Below are 27,920 nucleotides of genomic sequence, written 5' to 3'. Positions count from 1 at the left end.
TCAAAGGATTTGTGACCATCTTTAATCTCAGGTGTCATGTAATAAGAGCTTCCCCGGTGGCTCAAATGGTAAAGAATCTGCCTGCAATGCAGGAGACCTGGGCTTGAGTTACTAATACGTTCATAAGTAACTTATCCCAGTTATGCTGTTTATGAATATATGTTTATCATACATATACATGTATATCACACATACTTGTATGCATTTTGTTCTATACTAGATATAATCCTGCACAGGTGCTACTTACTAAAGTGTTTTATTCTCCTTCGTCTCTTCCTCACAGCCCTACCAGGCAGCTATTATAAATCTCTTTTTCAGGTATAGATATAGAAAATTTATTTTAGGCTAGGTTGTTAAACATTAGTGATGTAAGTTGAATTTGAATCTAGTGACATAATAATTTTTATCCTGGAAACTGCGGCTGCTGCTGCTAAGTCGCTTCAGTCGTGTCCGACTCTGTGCTACCACATAGACGGCAGCCCACCAGGTTCCCCAGTCCCTGGGATTCTCCAGGCAAGAACACTGGAGTGGGTTGCCATTGCCTTCTCCAATGCATGAAAGTGAAGTCGCTTAGTCTTGTCCGACTCTTCGCGACCCCATGGGCTGCAGTCTACCAGGCTCCTCTGTCCATGGGATTTTCCAGGAAAGAGTACTGGAGTGGGGTGCCGTTGCCTGTTCCATAGAAACTGCTAGGATGGTGTGATTATCTAGAGCATAGGGCTCGGCAGGGAATGTATCTAAATGTTCATAGAAAGTTGGAAATTTTGAGCTTGGCAGAATTGTAGGGATTATCTTTTTTCACCTCAATCTTTCATGATACAGAAGTGAATTTTCAGAAAATGTATAAAGTATGGATAGCGGTTGTAATCCGATAGACCTGAATGGCAGTCCTACCTCTGTCTTCACCTACTGTGGAACCTCCGGACGCTGTCACTTTCGGTTTCTCCACGTATGTCATAATCTATCTGCTTCAGCATAGCAAACTGCCGCAAAGATTACAGTCTTCAAACAGCAGGGATTTATTGTATCAATGGACTATGAAGGTTACCTGGAATGTTTTTCTGCCAATCTTGAGTTTGCTCAAGAAATGCTTGCTTTACTGAGTCTAAGCTCGATTGGGGCAGCTGAATCATCTGGAATCTTTCCGCAAGTGGTCTTTCATGGCAAAACTCATTCTGTGGCAATCACAGGGCAGCATCCCCATAGGTGCAAAGGTAGAAACTGCAGTTCTGTTGAGTTCCAAGCTTTGGAATTCACAGGATGTTACTTCTGCCTCTTTTTGCTGATAGAAGCAACTCACAAGGCTGGAGCAGATTCAAGGTGAGCTGCCATCCACTTATTGATGGCAGGAGCTGCAAGTAATATAGAGCTGTAGTTCATTGACTGCCGTCTCTAAAACAGAACAAACTGAAAGATGTCTTGTAACAGAATACATATATAGGGCTTCCCAGGGGGCACAGTGGTAAAGAATCCGCCTGCCAGTGTAGGAGACTCAAGAGACATGGATTGAATCCCTGGGTCAGGAAGATTCCCCTGGAGGAAGAAATGGCAAACTACTTTATTCTTACCTGGAAAATCCTATGAACTGAGGATCCTGGCAACAGGTTGCAGTCCATAGGGTCACAAAGCGTTGGACACAGCTAAACATGCACATGAGTGTGTGTGTATATATATATGTATATGCATATATATTAATACACACATATGTATACACACATATAATTAATGTTCAACAAAAATCTTTAATCTTCTCTGGCAGTATTGTTACTTTTGAGGACTTCTCAACAATTAGTTATTGACAATTGAGTTTGAGTTTATAATCAGGTTATATGATACAGTTTTATATTATCTTTTCCTCCAGAGAATAGCTCTGGTTTATCTGTGTTTGAAATTCTGCTTCAAAGTTAAAGAAATTTAATTTTGGACTCCTGCCTCCCCTATTACCACCCCTAGCTCCTCTCCTCTCTTTATTGTTCTCTTGAGTACAATATATACCACCACTTAACATAAATGTTTCCTTTATTGTCCTTTTCTTCTAGAATGTAATATTTATGGGAATAGTAACTTTGTTTTCCTTCCTCCTCTGCCCAGGAACTAGAATCCAAATGATACATGATAGGTGTTCAGTATGTGTGGTTTGAAAGGGTGCATGAATGAATGTTTACTTCACCTGTTTCAAAGCCCAATTCCACAGCAACAGAGTGGCGCAAGCAGCGGAGCATTAACCACAATGATCTTGTACATCTAGGTTAGCAAAACTTGCTTAATTCGACTGCTTTTTGACTAGTTTTCTTTTGCTTAAACGTATATTGCAAAGAGAACATACCCTCCCCAACTTCGAGAAAAGAAAATCTACCAGACAGCACATCATTCCTTTTTGTGAATTTTAAACATTACTGAGATATATCAACATAGAACATAACTTAAGAACTTTTTGAAAAATATTAATAGTATCTTCCAAGAGGGAAAGTGAAAGTGAAAATGACTCCCCTTTCACTTTCACGTTACCTCTTGGCCCAATGTCAAGGAACATGTATTATGTTTAAGAATGTCACCGATCCTAATATAACTTCTGAAGTTTTCCTGTAATGCTGTGGTGTATTTTCTTTTTATATATTTGTTTAAAGAGTCAGATTTAGAATAATTTGTGAACAACATCTATGAATTCCAATACCTCATAATAAAGGACTATATTTGCGCTTTGCAGTTAATGTGGAAAACAGAGTGGGTTACTTTGCTTGAAGTATAAATGTGTGAGACTTCACAATAACATGATATGTTATTGGGCAATAAGATATTTTTTGAAAATACTTCCTTCTCAGTGGAAAATACTATTATTACTAAATCCCTCTCTTTACATGGAAAAAAAATGAGAACATAGAATGTAAGATTTCAAGACAAATATTATATAAGCACTTTGTTTCTAATATCTTTTATGAAGTTAGCTAATGCAAGTAAAGATAATTCATCTCAGTAAACACAAACTGAAACATATTTTCTAGAGTAATGAACAGAATATATATGTGAGGTCATTTTTTTCTATGTAATTTTTTCTGCTTAGGAATATGAGGGATCCTCAGAAAGGTATTTTCAGACTGCTTTTCTGCCGTGATTAATATTGTCACAAAAATAGTATTTTCTTTTTTCCAATTTATAAATAGATATAGTTTCCTTTTTTCAGATAGAATTAATGACATTCTAAGTATTTACATCACATAAACAAATCATGCAACTAGGTGGTGTCACTGAACTAAAATTGCAATCTGAGTGTTCTGACTTCTAATTCCATTGGTCCTTTTCCCATAACAGCAAACTTTATAGGCTTGACACTCATAATCTGTGACTTCATAAACTCTTCAAAAGAACCTTCTAAAGTAAACATTATTAGCCTCATTTTTCAGATGGCAAGATTCAGGGTAAATGACTTTAAAAATGGACAATTAAACTGCAGTTTATCTGCATCTATAATAAATGATCTTTCCTTTCTACTTCTTAAACTTTCTTAGTATGTTATGTGGATGCCAGTCCCTAGTATTTATAAAAGTTTACTAAACTGTTATTGAACTAAGATCAAAGAATTTACCTATATTGATTTGCTTAAGTATATCTATGTAAATCTCAATTTCCCATCTCTCTTTTCCTCCATTTTTTTTAACCACCATGCAAAGTGCTACCAAATGTTAAATATCAATATGCGAGGGTGTCATTTGTTCTTTCTCAAGTTCAAGGTGCTCATTTTTTATTCTGAAAATTACCTCATTGATTTTTCAAATCCTGTAAGGTGAAAAGCCTAGGACACTGCAAGAATTCACCACTGGGAGCCATGGATTTAAAATGATTTGTAACTGTTCTTCAAATAGAACAGAGAATATTAGGAATTATTTCCTGTAAGGATGATGCTGATTTTCATCTTTTCAAAAGTCTTACCAGAATAGAAGCTATATTCATTCTTCACAAGCCAAAGTACCTTTGTCATATATATGGGTGCTAAGATAATAAAAAATCATCTTTCTGAGAACTGATTTGTGCAAGAATTAGCAATAGACTGGATTTGTGAATAAGTGGCTATCTCAGCTCCAGTTAATCAGTGAAAACTCTTTAAAGACAGAATGAAATAGAGCACCCATAGTTCCCTTAACATGGAGCTTGAAGAAACTCCTTCTAAAGTATAGGATCTAGTTCTTTGGCAAGAAACTAGTAACATTTTCCGTCAATTCTCCTTGTTCTGTTGAATGGTTAAATACATCATTTCAATTATCCTGGATTGATAATCTAATTAGGATGTCAACACCTTCATTCTCTGACAACAATTTGGAAATAAAATATTTATTAAGACCTGCCAATAAAATGGGAGAAGGCAATGGCACCCCACTCCTGTACTCTTGCCTGGAAAATCCCATGGACGGAGGAGCCTAGTGGACTGCAGTCCATGGGGTCGCTAGGAGTCGGACACGACTGAACAACTTCACTTTCACTTTTCACTTTCATGCATTGGAGAAGGCAATGGCAACCCACTCCAGTGTTCTTGCCTGGAGAATCCCAGGGACGAGGGAGCCTGGTGGGCTGCCGTCTATGGGGTCACACAGAGTCGGACACAACTGAAACAACTTAGCAGCAGCCAATAAAATAATCTCAAGAATTTTTAAGGCTTAAGACTTTAGACCTAAAGGTAAATAACTAGTAGACACTATAACTCAAGAAATTCATTTTTAATTTAAACTATTATATAGTTGTCAAATTTGAAACTTTATATATTTGAGTTGAAAACAATTATCTTTAAACAAAATAAGGCCCTTTGAGTTTAAGAAAGTTCAATACAACAAAAAATGCTTCTCAAGATTATAACATATAACCTTGCTCAAGTATCTTTATTTTATATATTTGATGCTGAATTGACTAAATATATATTTGCTCTACTTAAATGTATAGAATTTTCCCTATAATTACATTATTTGACTCACTTGAACTTTATTGTAATAGCAAGTACTGCAGAATTTTTCAGTAAAGATTATTTTTACTCAAGATTTAAGATAGTTGTTTATAAAGTCTGTGAATGTGTATCTTTACAAATATCTTTGATCCACAGTTGGTGTACTGAATTACCAACATAATGGGGAATTTCAAAATCTTCTCTGTTCCAATCTTAACTCCATTTATCTTTTAACATCACAAATATTTTTACTCTTAAAAATGGAATAATATTTTCTTAGGCATCATGGTCAATTAGATAAACAGAAAAGAGATGATCAAGGAGTAAAAAGAGGAAGAGTTTTTTTTTTTATTTTTTAAACAGGCTACAAAAAAAATGAGCTGAGTCAGTAACATAATGATGTTTAATTTCTCCATTAGAATGTTGGTATTTAAGATTTCTTACCAGCCACAAATTAGGAGTGTTTCTGTTTGAGGGTTCCCTGGCGACTCAGATGGTAAAGAATCTGCCTATAATGCAAGATACCCAGATTCTATCCTGGGTCAAGAAGATGCCCTGGAGAAGGGAATGGCACCCACTCCAGTATTCTGTCTGGAAAATTCCATGGACAGAGGAGCCTGGTGGATTACAGTCCATGGGGACACAAAGGGTTGGACGCTACTGAATACTTTTTTCACTTTCATCTTGAATATTTCACAGTCTTCCTTTGAAATTTAATTTTAAAATATAAATTTATTAAATTCAATAAAAGTGAAATAAAACATGAATGTATTAAATTATATACTGGTAGTATGAAATTTTCTGTGTCCAAATTTTAATTTGAGGCAATTATTTGAAAAGTTCAGATCTTCTCTAAATCTTCATGCCACTCACAGGGAATATTCTCAAAGGATTCTCAAGTATTTCCTAGTTGGTAAATAAAGCAAATAGTTTGAGACTGGCCTGGAATTCCATGCCAGATGCACTTAGTTGAAGAGAATGTGAACAAGTCAGTGATAATTACTTGATACTGTTAAGATAGCCATTTGGGTGTGCACTTTCTTGAATTCATGTGAAAGGCTGTACTTCTATGTAATGTACTTTTTGCATAAAAACAGATGTATTTTGCACATTGTGTTTGCTATTATTTCATGTGGTTAAGGGCTTCCCAGGTGGCAATAGTGGTAAAGAATCCACTTGCCAATGCAAGAGGGGTGGGTTTGATCCCTGGGTCAGGAAGATCTCCTGGAGGAGGGCATGGCAACCCACTCCAGTATTCTTGCCTTAAGAATCCCATAAACAGAGGAGCCGAGCCAGCTACAGTCCAGAGGATAACAAAGAATTGGACACAACTGAGGTAATTTAGCAAACACACACATGTGGTTAAAACCTAAAGACACATCTTTGTATGTGCTTTTCTATGGTTACTCAGGCATATTCACTGTACAGCTCTCTATCAACATAAATAATTGGTTTCTCCAGGTATAAGAGGTAAATTTTCTAGAGCTTTAGAAGGTATAGTATGGGCTCTAATTCCCTTCAGGATATTAGGTGTGTTTACAAAGGATAAGAAATTGTTCAGACCAACCAGAGATGGGTATCATAATGTCTCTATAAGCATCACTGAGATAGCGAAGATTTAATTAGCTGCCTCAGAGCCCAAAGTATTAACAGCTGCAAAGGAGCTCATCTTTTCCTCTGAAACAGACCTTAATCACTGTGCCATGAAAACTCGCATTGAACAAGTGTCAGTAACAGTGCTAAGATGAAATTCCTTCACAGAGATTCATGGCCACCAAGACTAAATTTAGGTAGCTGTATTAATTTTCTACAAATTTCCAGAAACTTAGCAGCTTAAAAATAGATTTATTATTTCAGAATTCTATAGGAAAGAGTGCAGTATGAGTCCCATTGGGCTAAAATCAAAATGTCAGTGGGACTCTGTACCTTTCTGGAGAGACTAGCTGAGTATCCGTATCCTTGCCTTATGGGAATTCCTTCCTTCATCTTCAAAGCCAGCAAGTCCTTCTCACATTGCAATACTTTGATCTCTTCTCTGACCCACTCTTTTTTTTTTTTTTTTAATTTTTACTTTATTTTGCTTTACAATACTGTATTGGTTTTGACATTCATCTGGCGCACTCTTATACTGTTTATGGCTCCTCTAATTACACTGGGCCCACCACCGACAATTTCACTGTCTTAAGATCAGCTGATAAGCAGCCCTTAATTCTCTTGCTTCATAGAACACATTTGCAGGTTTCAGGAATTAGGATATGGGCATTTTGGGGAGCCATTATTCTGTCTACCATGTAGAGGAGTTCAGAACCATAGGGGGGAAAAAAAAAAGAGAGAGAGAGAGAGAGATATCACAGTGCCGAATTACCAGAGTGGTTTGTGACCAGTACAGTTAAGAATTGTTTTGTATAGCCATGATTAAAAATGACTCAGACAGGCTCAAAAAAATAGAATTTCTTAGCTTCCTTATCTAAGTTTTCAAGTGGAGGATGAATATAGCTACAACTGAATAAAGGAATTCAAACTGTACACTTCATGATCAGGTTTCTCCTTTATCTCTAACTTCTACCTCCCTAGCACTGTCTCCTTTTTTAGAAAAGCTTTCTTTGAAATTTGCAGATTGTTTTGCCCCAGCGAACTAACAAGAGGAGTACTGGTTTGGCCACCTCATGTGAAGAGCTGACTCATTGGAAAAGACTCTGATGCTGGGAGGGATTAGGGGCAGGAGGAGAAGGGGACAGCAGTGCATGAGATGGCTGGATGGCATCACCGACTCGATGGATGTGAGTCTGAGTGAACTCCGGGAGTTGGTGATGGAAAGGGAGGCCTGGCATGCTGCAATTCATGGGGTTGCAAAGAGTCGGACACGACTGAGCGACTAATTGAACTGAACTGAACTGGGAGGGAATTGGTGAACAGAGGATAAGCTCATTTGTGGCAAGTGGCTTCCTTTTTTTTTTTGTTTTTTTTGGCTTTTCACGCCAAGGGCAGTACTATCTCCTCTCCAAAGCTGTTTTCAACACCAACATTCTTGAAAGGAAGTTGAAAACATTAGCTATCACTGCCTTTGCTCATAAGATGTATGGAAGCTGGAGAGACCCACAGAAAATACTCATATGTACCTCTTCTATCATTAATCATCTAGCTTGTAGTAAAGATAATTCTTAGTCTTCAAACAGTATCCTAAAACCAATTAGCTCACATATTTCTTAATTTTCCCCTTAAGGATTTTTAATGTTTTACCTATTATTAGCCACTGAATATTCTTTGGATAGCTGCCGCACCAAATATTTTTTCTAATTCTTCCTGCCTCTACACCATACCTGTCATTTCATAAGCTTATAAATTTAGAGTAATAGACTTGCATCTATTTTTCTCATGTAAAATAAGCTCTGATATAGTCATTTTTATCTAAAAGTTTGTGCTGGCCTGATTGTCTCACTTTTATCCTTCTCTTTTGACAGTAAGTTCCTAACTTACATTGGTTTCTTGGCCTACATGTATAGTGCTTTATTCTGAAATTGTTGTTCAGTCACTAAGTTGTGTCTGACTTTTTGTGACCATGTGGGTCGCAGCATGCTAGATGCCTCTGTCCTCTGCTGTCTCCTGGAATTTGCTCAAATTTATGTACATTGAGTCAGTGATGCTACCTAACCATCTCATATTCTGCTGGCCACTTATCCTGTTGCTTTCAATCTTTCCCAGCATCATAGTGTTTTTCAGTGAGTTGGCCTTCAAATCACGTGGCCAAAGTATTGGAGCTACAGCTTCATCATCAGGCCTTCTAATGAATATTCAGGGTTTATTTCCTTTAGGATTGACTGGTCTGATCTCCTTGCAGTCCAAGGGACTCTCAGTCTTCTCCAGCACTACAGTTTGAAATAATCAGTTCTTCAGTGCTCTGCCTCCTTTATGGTCCAACTCTCACATTATACATGATGTCTGGAAAAAACCATAGTTTTTACTATGTGGACCTTAGTCAGCAAAGTAATGTCTCTACTTTGTAACACACTGTCTAAGTTTGTCATAGCTTTTCATCCAAGGAGCAAGTATCTCTGAATTTTATAGCTGCAATCACTCTCCGCAGTGATTTTGGAGCCTAAGAAAATAAAATCTGTCACTTCTTCCACTTTATTCTTAGATAATTATTGCTTTATTTTACTTTGTTGTCTAATACCTTCAGCGTTTCTAGAATGACTAACTTCTCTGGTAGAAACAATTTGGGAAATCTGATGTTCACCAACAAAGGAGACAAAATTATGGCTATGTTTTTTCACGTCGTGTTCCTATTTTTTTTATATACTAAACTTGAGGTAGTACTGATGTGTCTTGAAGCTGTTTACACATGTAAACTAGCTTTCCAGGAAGCCGCACACCTTGATTTTAAGCAGTAAAGAGCTATGCACATGTAGACAAAGCGTTGAGATAAGATTCTGGAGCCAGATTGCCTAAATTTGAATGTTAGCTCTAATATTTAGCTGTACAGTGTTAGACAAATTATTTCTGTTTCCATTTGCTCATATACCAAGTAGTATTTTTGAAAGGATTAAATGAATTGACATTTGTTACGCACAATATAGTATGCACTAAAAATCTTACTGTTTTACAAAAGTTTATAAAATATGAAATAACTGCCTATGTATTATTTACCAAATTGAATCAATATGCATGATATTTCATAAATACATTCACCTATATATTCACATTTTTCCTCACTTTTTTTCTTTTTCACCTTCCAAATAAATTTTTTCTTACCTTTGTTTCTAGTCTTCTGGACTATTAATACATTGACAAGGGGACATCAGGAGAATCATATTTTAAAAGCATTTGTGCTTACAAAAGGGCTTAGACAGTGAAGGGTACCAAGGGAAATGATTATTCATAGTTGCGTCTATAGAGGAAATGTAGGTTCTTAATGTGAGACCAAAAAAAGTCCAATCAGCACAATGGAAATTTGTTTCCCTGATAAAACCTATTAATTGATATTTTCCCTACTTTCTCATACATGTTTCTAGAACACTGTTCATTAAAATTTGGCTTTTAAAAGTAGGTCCAAGTGACTCTCTTTTCAGAATGTGAAAATAACTGATTAGATCAATAAGAAAATAAGTAATTTTTTATTGCAATGAGGAGAGATTAGCAATTGATTTTTTTTTCTTTTTCAGTACACATTTTAGAGCAGATTGAGACAGACAGATTGAGAATGACAAGAGAAAGGAAGATAGAAAAATAGAGGAAGAGACAGGGGCTGGGAGACTGATTCTCTTGTGCTTAAGACTTCTAGCTGCTCTGAGCAGTGAATAATTCACTAGGGAATTACAGCCTCCATAGTTCACTGCTCATATTACTAGGCTAGGACCAAATATGATGCAGTTTTATGAATGAGATTACTCACCTGTTACTGGAATAAATATCCTGAAAGGCTTAAGAAAGCAAGAAAAATGTGAGAGGACACATTTTTCTTATTACATTCAATACATTGTATTTAATGCATATTTTGTTCAGAAACAAAAATCAAGTGACAGGAAAGGGAAACTGAATACAAGAAGAAGGTTTTAGAAACCAGTAAGAATGGCATCAACGGTTCAGTTCAAGACCAATCCATCTAAGAAGGATGAAGTTAGGAAAAAGAATCATCCATAACACAGCTACAAAAGTCTCATAATGTGCAGTATTGCATTTAATAAGAAAATGATCTTAACAGCATCATCTTAAGTCATACCTAGGAGAGTGCTTGGAAGGGTGGATTACAAAGTCTTCAGTAAATACTACCCTTTTGATTCTCTTCATAAGAAATTATGACCCAAACCTGAAGACAGATAAGTAGATAATAGATGGACAATAGAGAGAGATAAGATGGATTTACATAAATTAAACATTTAATATGTGTTTGTGCCTCATTTGATCAAGTTTATGAAATGTAATTCTTTTACTGATACATGTATTTATTTAAAATGCTGTCCAAAATTGTTTAATTGATTAATTTATAAGTTTAATTTTTCTGGAAACAATAGTTACATATTTTCTTTAATTCCTTTTCTAAAGTATTCATAATTTTTGTTGTATTGATTTTTAGGATATCCCAGTTTAGCTGTTAATTATCATGATCATTAATATTATGGGTTTTCCCTAAGTAAAACTTTCTTCTTTAACATAAAAATTAGAATGTATAAATATACTTAATAAGTCAATGATTTTGTCATAATGTCAGTATCTGTTAACAAAATCCTGAAAGATGGCAAATTTTAAAAAAAATGTGTAGTATTTTGCTAGTGAAGAGATGATTAGGTTTGGAGGGCTTTTTATATTAATTTCAAATTATTAGCCACATAAAGTATATATGAAAGCTACATATGTGTTAGACCCTCATTGTTGTAAATCAGGTCCCTTCTTGATGTTTGTATTTCAGTCTTTATCAAAAATAGGGAAAAATTAATCCATGGAAAGTTAAGCACGTCCCTTTAACTATTTTGCTAAGTGAAGTATTTCTTCAAATGTATAATTTCCAACAGAGATCTTTCTTTTAAATTCCCAGGGCACTTTGTGTATTACACTTTAAGTAATCTTTCTTCTTTCTTTGATAGTTACTTATGTGTTTTAAAATCCAAGTACATTGAATAATAGCTAGCAGCATAGTAGGTTATATAATAGTAGCTCAGAGTTCATGTGAAATAAATCTTATTTGTTAATTGAACTAAAAAATGGTTGGTACATGGTATACCAAGTTGTACAAACCACGAAGAGCTCATGTAAAAATAATACCTAGTTCTATACAATTGTTTTTATGGAAAATTTGAAACATATAGCAATAGAAATCTATTAATATTTTGCATAGGAAAATTTATGCAAACCAAAATGACCCTTGTTTTAAAGGTAAGCATCAGGGAAACCTGTTATCTTTTCTATGTTACAGATTAATGATTTATCTTAAAAACTCAGAATTGGAAAGACCATATCTATTCTTATACGGAGGCGATACAAGGTAGAAAATAACATCTTTATAATGTACAGCAAGATAAAATTATTGTAGATAATAAAATAAAAGTTTCCCTCCATTATAACAAGTAAAATTTGCCTTGGGATGCACCATCCCAAGTCTGGGTACTGTACTCTCTTGGTGATATTACATCTAACCTATATTTTGTTTGTCTTTTAAGAAGGAAAGTTTGCTACAGTGTTAAGAGCCAAGAAACACTTTAAAGCTCTGACACAACTGCTCACATATGAACCAAATATTCTCACCAGTGCTTCCTCAGCATTTAAAAACTTAAATACCTTGCTTACCATTGGAAAAAAAATGTTTTTTTAAAATACGACTGAAGACCTAGCTTTGTTTAAGAAATAGACAAATAATTTTAAGCTAAGAACCAAACATTGAACTTTGTTGCTTGGAAGATTTTATTATTTATATTCTATTAAAGTATTAATACTACATTTTGTCCTGCTTACTAATCAGAAGCTACTATTTTTTTATTATTAACATATTTGAAATATTTTCTCCATTTTAAATGGGGCCTCGATTTTTTAGTGTTGTTTCAAATTTTATTTGAAGAATTCATTAATGAAGATATTGCTTCCCCAAGAACAAAATTAAAATCTTTGTTTTGACTTAGTTTGTAATCATTAGTCTGTAGAATAGTTAAGAAAAGTCAATAAGATCAAAATGCTCACTACTAAAAGGTCATGCAAGAATATGGCCTACCTTCTTCTCTGAGTAATTAAAGCTATAACTGGGAGAATCTCTGGCAAATAAAAACAGAACATGATTCAGGTACTATAAGTCAGAATATAACTCTTCTGCCCCTTGCAGAAAGAAAACATTTCTTTAAAAAATAAGGACAGAGAATGAGCTTAAATAAAAGCTAAAGAGAATCTTCTTCCATAAATAGTGCCTTTTTGTGATGAAAGCTGAGAAACCAAGGGAAAGAATTCTTTTGAGGTCTAATTTTCTTATAGTATCATAGCTTAAAGTAATGCAAATTTTGAGGGATAACATACCTGTAATTTGCCTAAATTAAATAAAAACTGGATTCATCTATAAAAATAGTAAGTAAATATTTTTTATGTGTAACCTTGTCTGCAGAATTTTATACAATGTCAGATTTAATCTTGAGTTAAACATCCAGGTGAAAAGAAAATATGAAAATTCCAACTATTAAGAAATAGCTGTCTTCTAATGTGGGGCTTCCCTGGTGGCTTAGCAGTAAAGTATCTGCCTGCAATGCAGGAGTTCAGTTCAGTTCAGTTGCTCAGTCATGTCTAGCTCTAGGTGAGTGATCACACCATCATGACTGTCTGGATCATGAAGATATTTTTTTTTACAGTTATTCTGTGTATTCTTGCCACCGCTTCTTAATATCTTCTGCTTCTGTTAGACCCATATCATTTCTGTTCTTTATTGAGCCCATCTTTGCATGAAATCTTCCCTTGGTATCTCTAATTTTCTTGAAGAGAACTCTAGTCTAGATCTCTAATCTCCCATTCTATTGTTTTCCTCTATTTCTTTGCACTGATCACTGAGGAAGGCTTTCTGATCTCTCCTTGCTCTTCTTTGGAACTCTGCATTCAAATGGGTATATCTTTCCTTTTCTCCTTTGCTTTTTGCTTCTCTTCTTTTCACAGCTATTTGTAAGGCCTCCTCAGATAGCCATTTTGCTTTTTTGCATTTCTCTTTCTTGGGGATGGTCTTGATCCCTGTCTTCTGTACAATGTCACAAACCTCCATCCATAGTTCATCAGGCACTCTGTCTATCAGATCTAATCCCTTAAATCTATTTCTTACTTCCACTGTATATTGTAAGGGATTTGATTTAAGAAATACCTGAATGGTCTAGTAGAAGCAACTTAGCACAGTTAAATGACTGTAATATTCTCTTAATTTTTTTTATTTCCATGTAAATCTTGATAGTTACATATTTTTCTAAATGTCTATATAGAGTACTGTAGTAAAAAAAAGAATAACAATGCTTCTAATCCTGGTTAATTTTCTATTCCACTAATTTTCCTGTAATTTCCAAGAGGGAATTCCAAAGCCAAATGTGTTAGTTAGGTGGGAAGAAAAAAATCACCATGCTGATTAAGTGAAGTAGCATTACAAGGGGTTGGAGGAGCTAACAAAGAACATTGTCCTTTTTATTCTGGCTGTGGTGGGAAAGCAAGTGCAGGTGCTCTAAACTACAAAATGCAAGCAATTTGGGGAAGGAAGTATGATAGCTTTGATTTGAATACTCAGAAAGGAGATATAGAGAACATAATCACCCCTTTGGATGAAAAGTTTGCAACAGAACAAAGATGTTAGATGTTTCGACAACAGTTTCCCATGTTTAGGTTGTATTAGGTTGACAAAAGCCTTTGTCATGGGGTTTAAAATTTCAGACAAATGTGAGTTAAACAGGAGTTACTGTAAAGTATGAGTGAAAGTTGAAAGTTCAGCTTCCCTTGTGGTTCAGATGGTAAAGAATCTGCCTGTAATGCAGGAGACCCAGGTTTGATCCCTGGGGTAGAAAGATCCACTGGAGAAGGGAATGGCAACCCACTCTAGTATTCTGACCTGGAAAGTCCCATGGACAGAGGAGCCTGGTGGGCTACATAGTTCATGGTTTGCAGAGTCAGACTGATCAACTAACACTTTTCACTTTTTCATGACTAAAAGTGGACTCAGTGGTGAGTTATCTAACTATTGCTAAGAAATAATGACTCAAGATAACAAAAATCACTAATTTTGACTAACTTTGACCGTGGAATACCTCACTTAAAAATCGATTGAAATATTACTTCCATTCCATCTATTTTTTTTAAATTCATTCTTAATGAGACTTGTCACCTTTCAAGCATGCTCACTATAAAAGCAGTAGTCAATGCTTTTGACAAAGGAAAATCAAAAGCTTTTGTTCTTCCTTCTAGTGGCAAGCTCAGAGTTGGCATTGCCAGCAAAGTCAATACCAAGAGAAGTCATTTGTTTGCTTCACATGACCTCTGCATAACTGTCATAACTTATATGTGGAGATGTTTTGAAAGAAAAAAGAAAAAAAAGGGTGTAACAAGTCATGGATGAAAAAACGGAAGGAAATTGAAGTTGATGTTTCTTATAAAATTTAACATGGTTCATCACAGTAAATAATAGTAAAATTATATTTTAGTAAAACTATTTTTACAGAATTTAGTAAAACCATCTTTTATAGAATTCCCCTTCTATGATATTTTTTATATTATAGGTCAGGCTTGTTGTTATTTTAATCACTAAGTCATGTCCAACTCTTTGCAACCCCATGGACTATATCCCACCTGGCTCCCCTTCAATGGGATTTTCCAGACAAAAATCCTGGTTGACATTTCATTCTCCAGGGGATCTCCTAGAACCAGTGATGGAACTTGCATCTCCCATGTTGACAGGCAAATTCTGTTGGTCAGTTCAGTTATCACTTTATTTATTTTTGTTAATTAAGCTTACCTGTGCATATGGAAAGGCAGTTATGTGCGATGTACTGGCCTTAAGCCTTGTAATCACTGACAATGACATTCTCAAATGTCTCGAAAATAATGTTTGAAATAAAAATATTGTAGTCACTTCATTCATTTTTGTATTTATAATAGTGGCTGAATGCAATCTTTTTATTATTTCATATACAAATGAGTACTGTATTTAATTATACATTTGAGATAAAATCCATGTTGATTTGAAGCTGGCATTCCTTATCTTATTTGTCACCTGCATAGTCATTCTATGTTATAAACTAAAATCCTCTCTGATCTCTTACCAATATGGTTACTGCATGTGATTCTCTATTTTGGATTCTTATTTTCTTGAACACTGGGTATTTAGTTTTTATATTTTAAAGAGTTGTAGATGTGGTAACACTCAGCTTTCTTTTACGTAACTACAAATAAACAGTACATGCTTCTGTTTTCAGTCCATATTGCTACTTATATACATATGTTTTTATGGAAGGAATCATCATGTTCTCATTCTAGCACAGGACTCCTGGATATATATTTTCCCCTATATAAAGACCCTGTTCCAGCTAACTAATTAACCCTATTGCTGTCAAAGAAACCAAGGCATTCTTCTTTGAAAATCATGACTCTTGTCTAGAATGATCTTTTTGTCTATACAAATCACCAAAAGGCCAGCCCATCACCTCTCAGGTTTGGCACTTTATTCTCTGAAAGCACAAAGGAATGTTTTCCTTTTTGGAATTCTCAAAACACTTGTTTGGGGCTTGGTACACATGTCCTGTAGGCTTGCTGCCATCTCTGTTATCTCTGGTTCTTGCTGAAACATTGATAAGCACCTAGAGAACCTCCCATTTTGCAAATTCATAAAAACTCTTCCTTGTACAGTTGTAGCCCTCTCTCAGGTTGTTTCAATTTTATTTACATTAACCTTAATAAATGCTGTTAATAAATACTGCATACAAAAACTAATAACATGTAGATAAACTATCCTTAAAACATTTTCCCTTAATTAAACATGCATAGCATTTCAAAACTCTTGAATGGAGAATTGCATGTTTTTCGTGTCTATTAACTGCCAGGAAGGGAAGGTATATGAAGTGTTCTGTATGGGAAGAAAGCAATTTGAGGGTTTTGATACTTTGAAGGTAAGAGGACTACTCTAATAACAGTATGGGTGTGTTAGTTGCTCAGTCATATCTGACTCTTTGCGACTCCATGGACTGTATGTAGCCCACCAGGCTTCTCTGTCCTTGGAGTTCTCCAGGCAAGAACACTGGAGTGGGTTGCATTTCCTTCTCAACAGGGCATCTTGCTGACTCAGGGATTGAACCCCAGACTCTTGCATTGCAGTCAGATTCTTAACATTCCGAGGCACCATCACAAATAGATATATTAACAGTAGTGTAATGTAATAATATAGCATTTTAAAGAGATTTTGATGACTGAAGGAATACATTTTGTATGGATTCTTTTCTGCTTTCCAAGTGAATCATGTTCACATTTCTTTGAGCATTGGTGGTGTTGGTTACTGTGGTACAGTTCTTCCTCTCTAGAGAATGTTTGAAAGTATGAGGGGAAGATTTATGTTTGTTTTTATATTTTGATTATTAATGTAAATAAGGAAAGTTTTGCACCTAAGTAGTCAGGAACTAGGGTTGCATACCAAGAAGAATCACTCTACCCAACATTCTAGTAATGGCCCATTGAGAGTCTGATTCCTGACCATTCTTATACATTCTTATAAATCTTCAGTTATATATATATATATAGTCAACTGAAGGTTTATAAGAATATATATATATATCTCACATGTAGAAAGGTAATAAGACTCTATTTACCACATCTCTTCGCTCTAGTAAATTTTGCTTTCCTAGTTGAAAAGTCAGTTGCTTCATTTATTGTTGTAATTTCAAGCAGTACTTTTTAAAAAAATTGTTGAAGTATAGTTGAGGTACAATATTATGTTCATTTCAGGTGAATAACACAGTGGTTCAACATTTAAATACATTGTGAAATAATCACCACAATAATTCTAGTAACCATTAGTCACTATACAAAGTTATCACAGTAGTGTTGACCTCATGCTACATAGTATAGACCTGCAAGTTATTTTATAAATGAAATTTTGTACCTCTTAATACCCTTCACCTACTTTACTCAACTTCTCACTGCACATTCCTTCCCCCTTTATCTATGAGTCTGTTTATGTTTTTTTTTTCTCATTTATTTTGTTATTTTTCAATTCCAGTGTAAGTTAAACTGTATAGTATTTGTCTTTTCTGTCTGACTTATTTCACTTTAGCAAAATACCTTCTAGGTCCATCTGTATCACAAATGGCAAGATTTCTTTCCTTTTTCTTTAATGACCAAGCAATATTTTATTGCATACATTTATATATATACACTACTTCTTTTTCCATTCATATGTTGGTGGACACAGGTTGCATTCACACCTTGGCTACTGCAAATAATGCTGCACTGAAAAAGGGGGTGTACATGTATCTTTATAAATTAATGTTTTTGATTCCTTCAGCTAAATACTTAGAAGCGAAACTAGCAAATTGTAGGTAATTCTTCTTTTAGTCCTTGGAAGTACTTCCATAGTGGCAGTACCAATGTACATTTCCACTGACAGTGCAGGAAGATTCCCCTTGCTTCACATCCTCACCAACATTTGTTTTTTGTTATATTTTTGATGATAGTATTTCTGACAGGTGTGTGGTGATATCTCATTTTGGTTTTGATTTGCATTCTCCAAATAGTTGTGTCTATCATGTTTTTTTTTAATTTATTTATTTTAGTTGGAGGCTAATTACTTTACAATATCGTAGTGGGTTTTGCCGTACTTTGATATGAATCAGCCATGGATTTACATGTGTTCCCCCTCCTGTTGACCATCAGTGTGTTTCTCTTGGAAAACTATCTATTCAGATTATCTGCCTAATTCTTTTTAATAAGATTATACTTTTGCTATCGAGTTGTATGTGCTATTTATATGCTTTGGATATTAACCCCTTATTGGATATATCATTTACAAATATATTCTCCCATTCAGTATTATGCCTTTTCATTTTCTTGATGTTTTCCTTTATTGCACAAAAGTTTTTCATTTGATGTAATCTTACTGGTTTATTTTAGCTTTTGTTGCCTTTGCCTGAGAAAGTGGATCCAAAAAATATTACCCAGACCAATGTCAAAGAGTTTACTGCCTATGTTTTCTTCTAAGAATTTTATGGTTATAGCTGTTACATTTAAGCCTTTATCCTATTTTGAAGTTTTTTTGTATATGGTATAAGAAAGTGGTCCAATTTCTTTCTTTCTTTTTTTTTACATGTAGCTGTCCAGTTTTTCTACATGGTTTATTGAAAAGGCAGTCTTTTTCTTAGCATTATTTACTTTATCATAGATTAACTGAGCATGAAAGCAAGGATTTGTTTCCAAGCTCATTGTTCTGTTCTATTGATCTTTGTGTCTGCTTTTGTGCCAATACCATATTGTTTTCATTACTCTGGCTTTATAGTATAGTTTGAAATCGGGGAGCCTGGTACCTCTAGCTTGCTTCTTCTTTCTCAAGATTGCTTTGATAATTTGGGGTGTTTTGTGGTTCCATATAAATTTTAAAATTCCTTGTTCTAGTTATGTGAAAAATGTCTTTGATACTTTGAGAAGGATTGAATTGAATCTATACACTGCTTTGGATAGTAGGGACATTTTAACAATATTAATTCTTCTAGTCTATGGACACAAGATATTTTATATTTGTGTTGTCTTAAATTTCTTTCATTAACATCCTATAATTTTCAGAGTACAGGTCTTTTACCTCCTTGGTTGAACTTTTTCCTAGATATTTTATTCTTTTGTGGTGCAATTGAACATGAAATTGTTTTATTAATTTCTCATTTTGGTAGATCATTATTCTCTGTATTTAACACTCTACACAAGAAAGACATAATTTCCCTTATTTCACATACTCAGAAATTGAAATTCTTGAGTTGATGCCTGCCATTAGGGTTGGGGTCAGAGTAGCAAGGAGAGTCAGATTATTTTAATTAAAATGAGAAATGAGTAGTTTTTGAGCTCTGTCATTTAAGAGTTGTATAATCTGGAATTAATCTATCTATTTCTCTACAAATATAAAAGATTAAGAATATGGGCCTTATGTATTTCTCATGATTCTGTAAGGAGAAAATGAGATTATTATGAGTTTATTTAACTTCAGTGATTTTTAAGGATTGATTTAATTATCATGTTTTCACCAAAGATGGTATTTCTCCTGCCAGCTTGCCTGAGGTCTTTGATGTTAAATAATATAACTTTATATTTAGGGATGTTATTGTAGATTTTCTTAAATTTTTAAGCAAATACAGTTTTGTGTTTTTCTTCCTTTTTGCCAACTTTACCTATATATTCCCCTGAGATATTTTAAAAACTCAGTAAGTGAAATATATATATATATATTTAAACTTTTTAAACATTTTTGTTGAGATAATATTGGCTTATAATATTATATAAATTTCATGTGTACAACATTATATTTCTACTTCTGCATACTCTTCAGTGACCCCACCACCAAACTGTACTTTCCATCTGTCACCATACAATTGATCTCCTTCACTCCCATTACCTTTTCGCTTCTGGCAATCTGTACTCTGTTCTTTGAATTACATAACTCGGTTTTGGTTTCATTTTGTTAGTTAATATGATTTTAATTTTGATTTTTATATTCCACATCTTTCTATATCTTAGGAAAACTTTTTTCTCCCAAATATTTTTAATGGGGACTCCATATCTGTAACAGTTGTTCTTAAACATTTTACCACATATCAGAATCACCTGGCATGCTTTTAAAAATGTTTGCAGTGTTCTTCCACCAGAATATGTCAGTCAGTAGATCTCAGCTGAGGTCCAAAAATTTAAAACTAGCAAATTTCCAAGTGATGCTGGTAGGTGCTGGTTGGGAACCACATTTTGAGAACCATTGATCTATAGTTTTCTCTCTGAATCAATATATAACTTAATTTAGGTTGACTTTAATTCACACTCATTTCAATCCATGTCCTACCTATTGGTGGAACAGCCGCGAAGAGATACCCCACGTCCAAAATAAGAAAAACACAAGTAAGATGGTAGGTGTTGCAAGACGGCAGACACACTGAAACCATAACCACAGAAAACTAGTCAATCTAGTCACACTAGGACCACAGCCTTTTCTAACTCAATGAAACCAAGCCATGCCCTGTGGGGCCAGCCAAGATGGGCAGGTCATGGTGGAGAGGTCTGACAGAATGTGGTCCACTGGAGAAGGGAATGGCAAACCACTTCAGTATTCTTGCCTTGAGAACCCCATGAACAGTATGAAAAATAAAAATGATAGGATACTGAAAGAGGAACTCCCTAGGTCAGTAGGTGACCAATAAGCTGCTGGAGATCAGTGGAGAAATAACTCCAGAAAGAATGAAAAGATGGAGCCAAAGCAAAAACAATACCCAGTTGTGGATGTGACTTGTGATGGAAGCAAGGTCCGATGCTGTAAAGAGCAATATTGCATAAGAACCTGGAATGTCAGGTCCATGAATGAAGACAAATTGGAATTGGTCAAACAGGAGATGGCAAGAGTGAACATCAAAATTTTAGGAATCAGCAAACTAAAATGCACTGGAATGAGTGAATTTAACTCAGATGACCATTATATCTACTACTGTGGGCAGCAATCCCTTAGAAGAAATGGAGTAGCCATCATGGTCAACAGAAGAGTCCAAAATGCAGTACTTGGATACAATCTCAAAAACAACAGAATGATCTCTGTTCGTTTCCAAGGCAAACCATTCAATATCACAGTAACCCAAGTTTATGCCCCAACCAGTAACGCTGAAGAAACTGAAGTTGAATGGTTCTATGAAGACCTAACAGGACCTTTTAGAACTAACACCCCAAAAGATGTCCTTTTCATTATAGAGGACTAGAATGCAAAAGTAGGAAGTCAAGAAACACCCAGAGTAACAGGCAAATTTGGCCTTGGAATACGAAATGAAGCAGGGCGAAGGCTAATAGAGTTTTGCCAAGAGAACACACTGGTTATAGCAAACACCTGCTCCCAACAACACAAGAGAAGACTTTACACATGGACATCATCAGATGGTCAACACCGAAATAAGATTGATTATATTCTCTGCAGCCAAAGATGGAGAACCTCTATACAGTCAGCAAAAACAAGAGCAGGAGCTGATTGTGGCTCAGATCAAGAGCTCCTTATTGCCAAATTCAGACTTAAATTGAAGAAAGTAGAGAAAACCACTAGACCATTCAGGTATGACCTAAATCAAATCACTTATGATTATACAGTAGAAGTGAGAAATAGATTTAAGGGCCTAGACCTGATAGAGTGCCTGATGAACTATGGACAGAGGTTCATGACATTGTACAGGAGACAGGGATCAAGACCATCCCCATGGAAAAGAAATGCAAAAAAGCAAAATGGCTGTCTGGGAAGGCCTTACAAATAGCTGTGAAAAGAAGGGAAATGAAAAGCAAAGGAGAAAAGGAAAGATATAAGCATCTGAATGCAGAGTTCCAAAGAATAGCAAGAAGAGAGAAAAAAAAGCCTGCCTCGGTGATCAACATAAAGAAATATAGGAAAACAACAGAATGGGAAAGACTAGAGATCTCTTCAAGAAAATTAGAGACACCAAGGGAATATTTCATGCAAAGATTGGCTCGATAAAGGACAGAAATGGTATGGACCTAACAGAAGCAGAAGATATTAAGAAAAGGTGGCAAGAATACGTGGAAGAACTGTACAAAAAAGATCTTCATGATCAAGATAATCATGATGGTGTGATCACTCACTTAGAGCCAGACATCCTGGAATGTGAAGTCAGGTGGGTCTTAGAAAGCATCACTATGAACAAAGCTAGTGGAGGTGATGGAATTCCACTTGGGCTAGTTGAAATCCTCAAAGATGATGCTGTGAAAGTGCTACACTCACTATGCCAGAAAATTTGGAAAACTCAGCAGTGGCCACAGGACTGGAAAAGGTCACTTTTCATTCCAATCCCAAAGAAAGGCAATGCCAAAGAATGCTCATTCTACCACGCAATTGCACTCATCTCACATGCTAGTAAAGTAATGCTCAAAATTCTCAAAGCCAGACTTCAGCAATACATGAACCGTGAATTTCCAGATGTTCAAGCTGGTTTTAGAAAAGGCAGAGGAACCAGAGATCAAATTGCCAACATCTGCTGGATCATGGAAAAAGCAAGCGAGTTCCAGAAAAACATCTATTTCTGCTTTATTGACTATGCCAAAGCCCTTGACTGTGTGGATCACAATAAACTGTGGAAAATTCTGAAAGAGATGGGAATACCAGACCACCTGACCTGCCTCTTGAGAAACCTATATGCAGGTCAGGAAGCAATAGTTAGAACTGGACATGGAAAAACAGACTGGTTCCAAAAAGGAAAAGGAGTACATCAAGGATGTATACTGTCACCCTGACTATTTAAATTCTATGCAGAGTACATCATGAGAAACACTGGACTGGAAGAAGCACAGGCTGGAATCAAGATTGCCGGGAGAAATATCAGTAACCTCAGATATGCAGATGATACCACCCTTATGGCAGAAAGTGAAGAGGAGCTAAAAAGCCTCTTGATGAAAGCGAAAGAGGAGAGTGAAAAAGTTGGCTTAAAGCTCAACATTCAGAAAACGAAGATCATGGCATCTGGTCCCATCACTTCATGGGAAATAGATGGGGAAACAGTGGAAACAATGTCAGACTTTATTTTCCTGGGCTCCAAAATCACTGCAGATGGTGACGGCAGCCATGAAATTAAAAGACACTTACTCCTTGGAAGGAAAGTTATGACCAACCTAGATAGCATATTGAAAAGCAGAGACATTACTTTGCCAACATAGGTTTGTCTAGTCAAGGCTATGGTTTTTCCTGTGGTCATGTATGGATGTAAGAGTTGGGCTGTGAAGAAAACTGAGTGCCAAAAAATTGATGCTTTTGAACTGTGGTGTTGGAGAAGACTCTTGAGAGTCCCTTGGACTGCAAGGAGATCCAACCAGTCCATTCTAAAGGAGATCAGCCCTGGGATTCCTTTGGAAGGAATGACGCTAAAGCTAGACTCCAGTACTTTGGCCACCTCATGCAAAGAGTTGACTCACTGGAAAAGACCCTGATGCTGGGAGGGATTGGGGGCAGGAGGAGAAGGGGACAACAGAGGATGAAATTGCTCTATGGCATCACAGACTCAATGGACGTGAGTTTGCGTGAACTCTGGGATTTGGTGATGGACAGAGAGTTTTATCATGCTGCGATTCATGGAGTCACAAAGAGTCAGACACGACTGAGCAACTGAACTGAACCTATTGCTCTTCTGTCTTAAAAATATTATTCCCTCACATTATTCCATATTTTTATATTTTGCCCTATTATGATGTGAAATTTAAAGAAATGTTAAAACCATGATGCCATATAAGGTAAAAACTAGTGAAGTGATTTGACTTTTCCCCCACCCCCAACGAAATCATTGAGCTGTTATCTCCTCTGTTGGCACACATCCAAATGTCAATGTACCCTCAAATTTTAGCTACACCCCCTGTGATTGTGCCTGTTTTTACTGCAAGAAGTAACACCATAATTAGAAATCGAGACCCATTTTTCAAATAGACAAGATGAAAAATAACAGGTAAGATACTTAAGAGTGCAGTCAATTGCATTGTATGTTATGGATAATCTGAACTAGAATAGGGGTAGGTATGGAAAATAATGGGGGAAAGCAGAGGTGGCTTAGTTAGCAACTCTAGGTTTTACTTCTGATGTACTTTAAAGGTAAAATCCCTAATTTATTTTAAAATATAAATACTAACATAAATGATTTGTAAAGATCACTAAATATGACATTACTTGTTTCTGAATAGAAATTTTATAGTATAAGAAAGAATGTGCTTATCCAGGGGAGCAATTAGTCCCTAAACCAATAATGACCTGACATAGACAAATCAGGGTTGTCTCTGTACTTATAAGATCAGAAAAAAACTCATTATATTTGGTTGTCAAAAAAGAATACACAAGCAAATGACACAATTTGCTGTTACAGTAGCTAAAGTGGGTTAGCCCTAGTCAAGTGAACAGTTTTATTTTTGTTGTTGTATTCAGTAATCACACAGGTATGAGTCATTAAAAGCCAGTCTGGTTTGGTTCTCTGCATGCTGTTTTATTGTATTTTCCTTTTTACCAGCAAGCACATTTACCCCAAAATGGTCCACATCTGTTCTTTGTAATTTAGTGATTTTGAGAAGGCCTCTGTGTCCTCCTTGTTTATTTTAAAAGCTTTATTTTCATGAGATTTAAGGAAGAGTCTTGATTTCTGAGATTTATTTGGTTATTTGCAGCCTTTCCTTTCAAGTGGGTATCAAATCTTTATAAAATGTTAAACATTTAAAGTCTGTTAAATTATTCTCTATGGTCATTCTAATTTAGCTCATGTACATTGATGGATGGTCCCTGTATTTTTCAAGCTGTTGCCAGTACTTGACCATCTTGCTTGTTATCCAAAGATAAATCTGATCCGTTGGGATAATCACAAGTCTCAGTCCAGGAACAGTCCCTATTTATACCTCTTATCCTTATGTAATTATTGATGTCCCTTCCCTCAAAATTGTACATATTTGGATGATCAAACATATGTCACCCTAGATAATGAGGTATAACTGTTGAATCAGTAAAGTGAGAGATCGGATGATACGATTTCCCACTGCTCTGGAAGAAGTCTTTGTAAAGTGCCTACTCACTTTTAAATTTGTAGGAATCAAAACTGAAAGCTTTAGAATTAATTTACTCTTTAAAATGCTATAAATTATAGCATATTTCTCATATATTTTATGTTTATAGTTTATGCATCATCTGGTTCATTTTAGGTTATTTAGTATTAGTTCATGCTGCTACTAAGTCGCTTCAGTCGTGTCCGACTCTGTGAGACCCCAGAGACGGCAGCCCACCAGGCTCCCCATCTCTGGGATTCTCCAGACAAGAACACTGGAGTGGGTTACCATTTCCTTCTCCAGTGCATGAAAGTGAAAAGGGAAAGTGAAGTTGCTCAGTCGTGTCCGACTCAGCGACCCCATGGACTGCAGCCCACCAGGCTCCTCCACCCATGGGATTTTCCAGGCAAGAGTACTGGAGTGGGGTGCCATTGCCTTCTCCAATTAGTGCATAGTGGAACACTATTTAATATGTATTATTGTCATGCTTAGAGAAATGCTTTTTTTTTGCCAGCATCATCAAATGTACTTTTATCCCCATTGTACTTATTAATATCATTTAGTCTTGTCCATTGTATTCAATATGTATTTATCGATTGCCATTTGTTAAGTGACTCCTACATACAGAGATTCAGAACATCTTTCAGTTTTATTTGAATCAGTTAGTTTAGAGGGTCAGGTGCTTGATAAAGGTGAAATTACTTTTACAAAGTGAGTAGAGAACAATTTACTTAGAATAATGAACAACTTTGTGTGATAGCTGAAATGCTGGATTTCCTATTGGGGAGTATGCAGTCAGGGAGAAGTCTCTGTGTCAATATTCTAAACTTGATTTAGTAGATAAGGTTACATCAATAATTCTTATCTAACAGCACAGTGGATACAAAAATACCTGGCACTACGAGATATATGAATAGATGACACTGGGAATCAGAAAAGGGATTGGACTTCTGACCACTGGCTTGGTTCTGAGGTTCCTGCTGCTGTTTTTTTTTTTTTTTTTCTCTCAAAGATGAAATTTGGACCTATTCAACCTGTACCATAAGTAATAACTTGTACTTTTATAAAGTACCAAGGATAAATACATCTGTCTGCTTTCTCAGTTAATGATCTCAACACATATCCTACTTAAGACACCTGTAGTTGCCTGCGTATAAATAATACATTATCATGGTTTCAGGAAAGCATTCAGTGGGAATTATAGCTGATTCAGATGTGAAATAGTGACATTTTCTTGGGAGCTATTCATAGCAATAGAAATTACCCTTACAGGGCTTTCAGCCAATACTCATTGTCATCATACAGTGTAGACTATAATATTATTTTTAAGACTATCAAGTTTATAGATATTATTAGCTATCCATTCCACAAATTATAAATAATGGCAAATATCTTTTAGAATTCAGACTGTATGCTCTACACACATGGACATTTCTGAGTGATTCTAAGATTTTTCTATTCTGCAGGTAAAGCAATCACTACTAAATGCAAACATATTTTATGATTAGCCAGATTTTCAGTGATTCCTTGATGTTCAGAGCTACTGAAAGTGGCTTCTAAGGAAATCCAGAACAGAATTTCTTAAATGTGGTCATATATAATTTGCACAGTTTTCTGGTTGTGATATTGTATATATTTATACAAGATATTCCTATTAGGGAAACTAGATGAAAAAATATTTGAATCAGTTCAGGCATCATTTTCTCCTTTTAAGTTTACCTAGATCATGTGCAGAGGAGACCAAAATAATTCTCCCTAATAGTTGGCATGATTTTCCATCCTATTACTGAGGTATAGTATCCTATCCACTTTTGTATTCACAGAACCTAGTATTGTACCTGGTACATTTTAGGTGGTTGATAAATATTTCTTCAGTGAATTAATACATGAAAGAAATTCCGCTAAATGAAAATGTAATCTGAGAAATTTCTCAGGCCTCTAGATATTTAGATGTATTGAAAACAATTATTTTAAAGAGAATGGCTAAATTTAATGGGTTAGAATATCAGGCAATATAGTTTATTCTCATTATGTCAAGAGTCTATTTCTCCATAATACAAAGAAATATGTCCAGGGAAAAATGGAAAATACTCTTCAATAGCCATAGCCAATATGACCAATAACTTCTATTAAGGTGTGCAGAGTTAATCAGACACAGGACACAGCTCTTGCTGTGCCACTGTTGTTTCTAACTTAATTTCTCATCTAAAAACAGAGATTTACTTTCAGAGCCAGACTAGAAGAGGTCCATGGTGAATGTAGTATATGAATGATGAAGGTCACTTCCATATTAAAAGTGAATTATATTCCATGGCCTTATGTGTTCATTTTAAGAATATGCATTTGGTATAATGCTGTATATCTGGGATAGTGTAATTTCTTCTACTCCTGTTGGACCAATATGAAGGCTTCATGGTTCAAAAAATAAAAATGCTCTTCATATTCAATAGTTCAAAAAATGGTATTATAATGAATTGCACATATTCATGTATTTTTTATCTTTTATATCACTTCACTTACAGATACATTATTGCCCATATATTTGAAACTATTTTCTGCGGTTGGCAACTATCAAATATCCCTTTTTTTAGCTTACTCTGAATTTTTTGGCTAAATTATAGCACAGAAACAATTTAAGATTGTATATAATGAAAAAATGGTGTGAGAAGAGGCTTAGCCAATTTATGAACTTTTTACTCAGAATAGGAATATTATAGACTATGAATTTTTATGAAATTCTAGAGAAAAATCGTGGCTAAATGAATGTTTG

This window comes from Capra hircus, chromosome 26 (assembly GCF_001704415.2).
Source record: "Capra hircus breed San Clemente chromosome 26, ASM170441v1, whole genome shotgun sequence".
In the NCBI taxonomy this organism is placed as follows: domain Eukaryota; kingdom Metazoa; phylum Chordata; class Mammalia; order Artiodactyla; family Bovidae; genus Capra; species Capra hircus.
Note: the sequence above shows the minus strand (reverse complement) of the source record.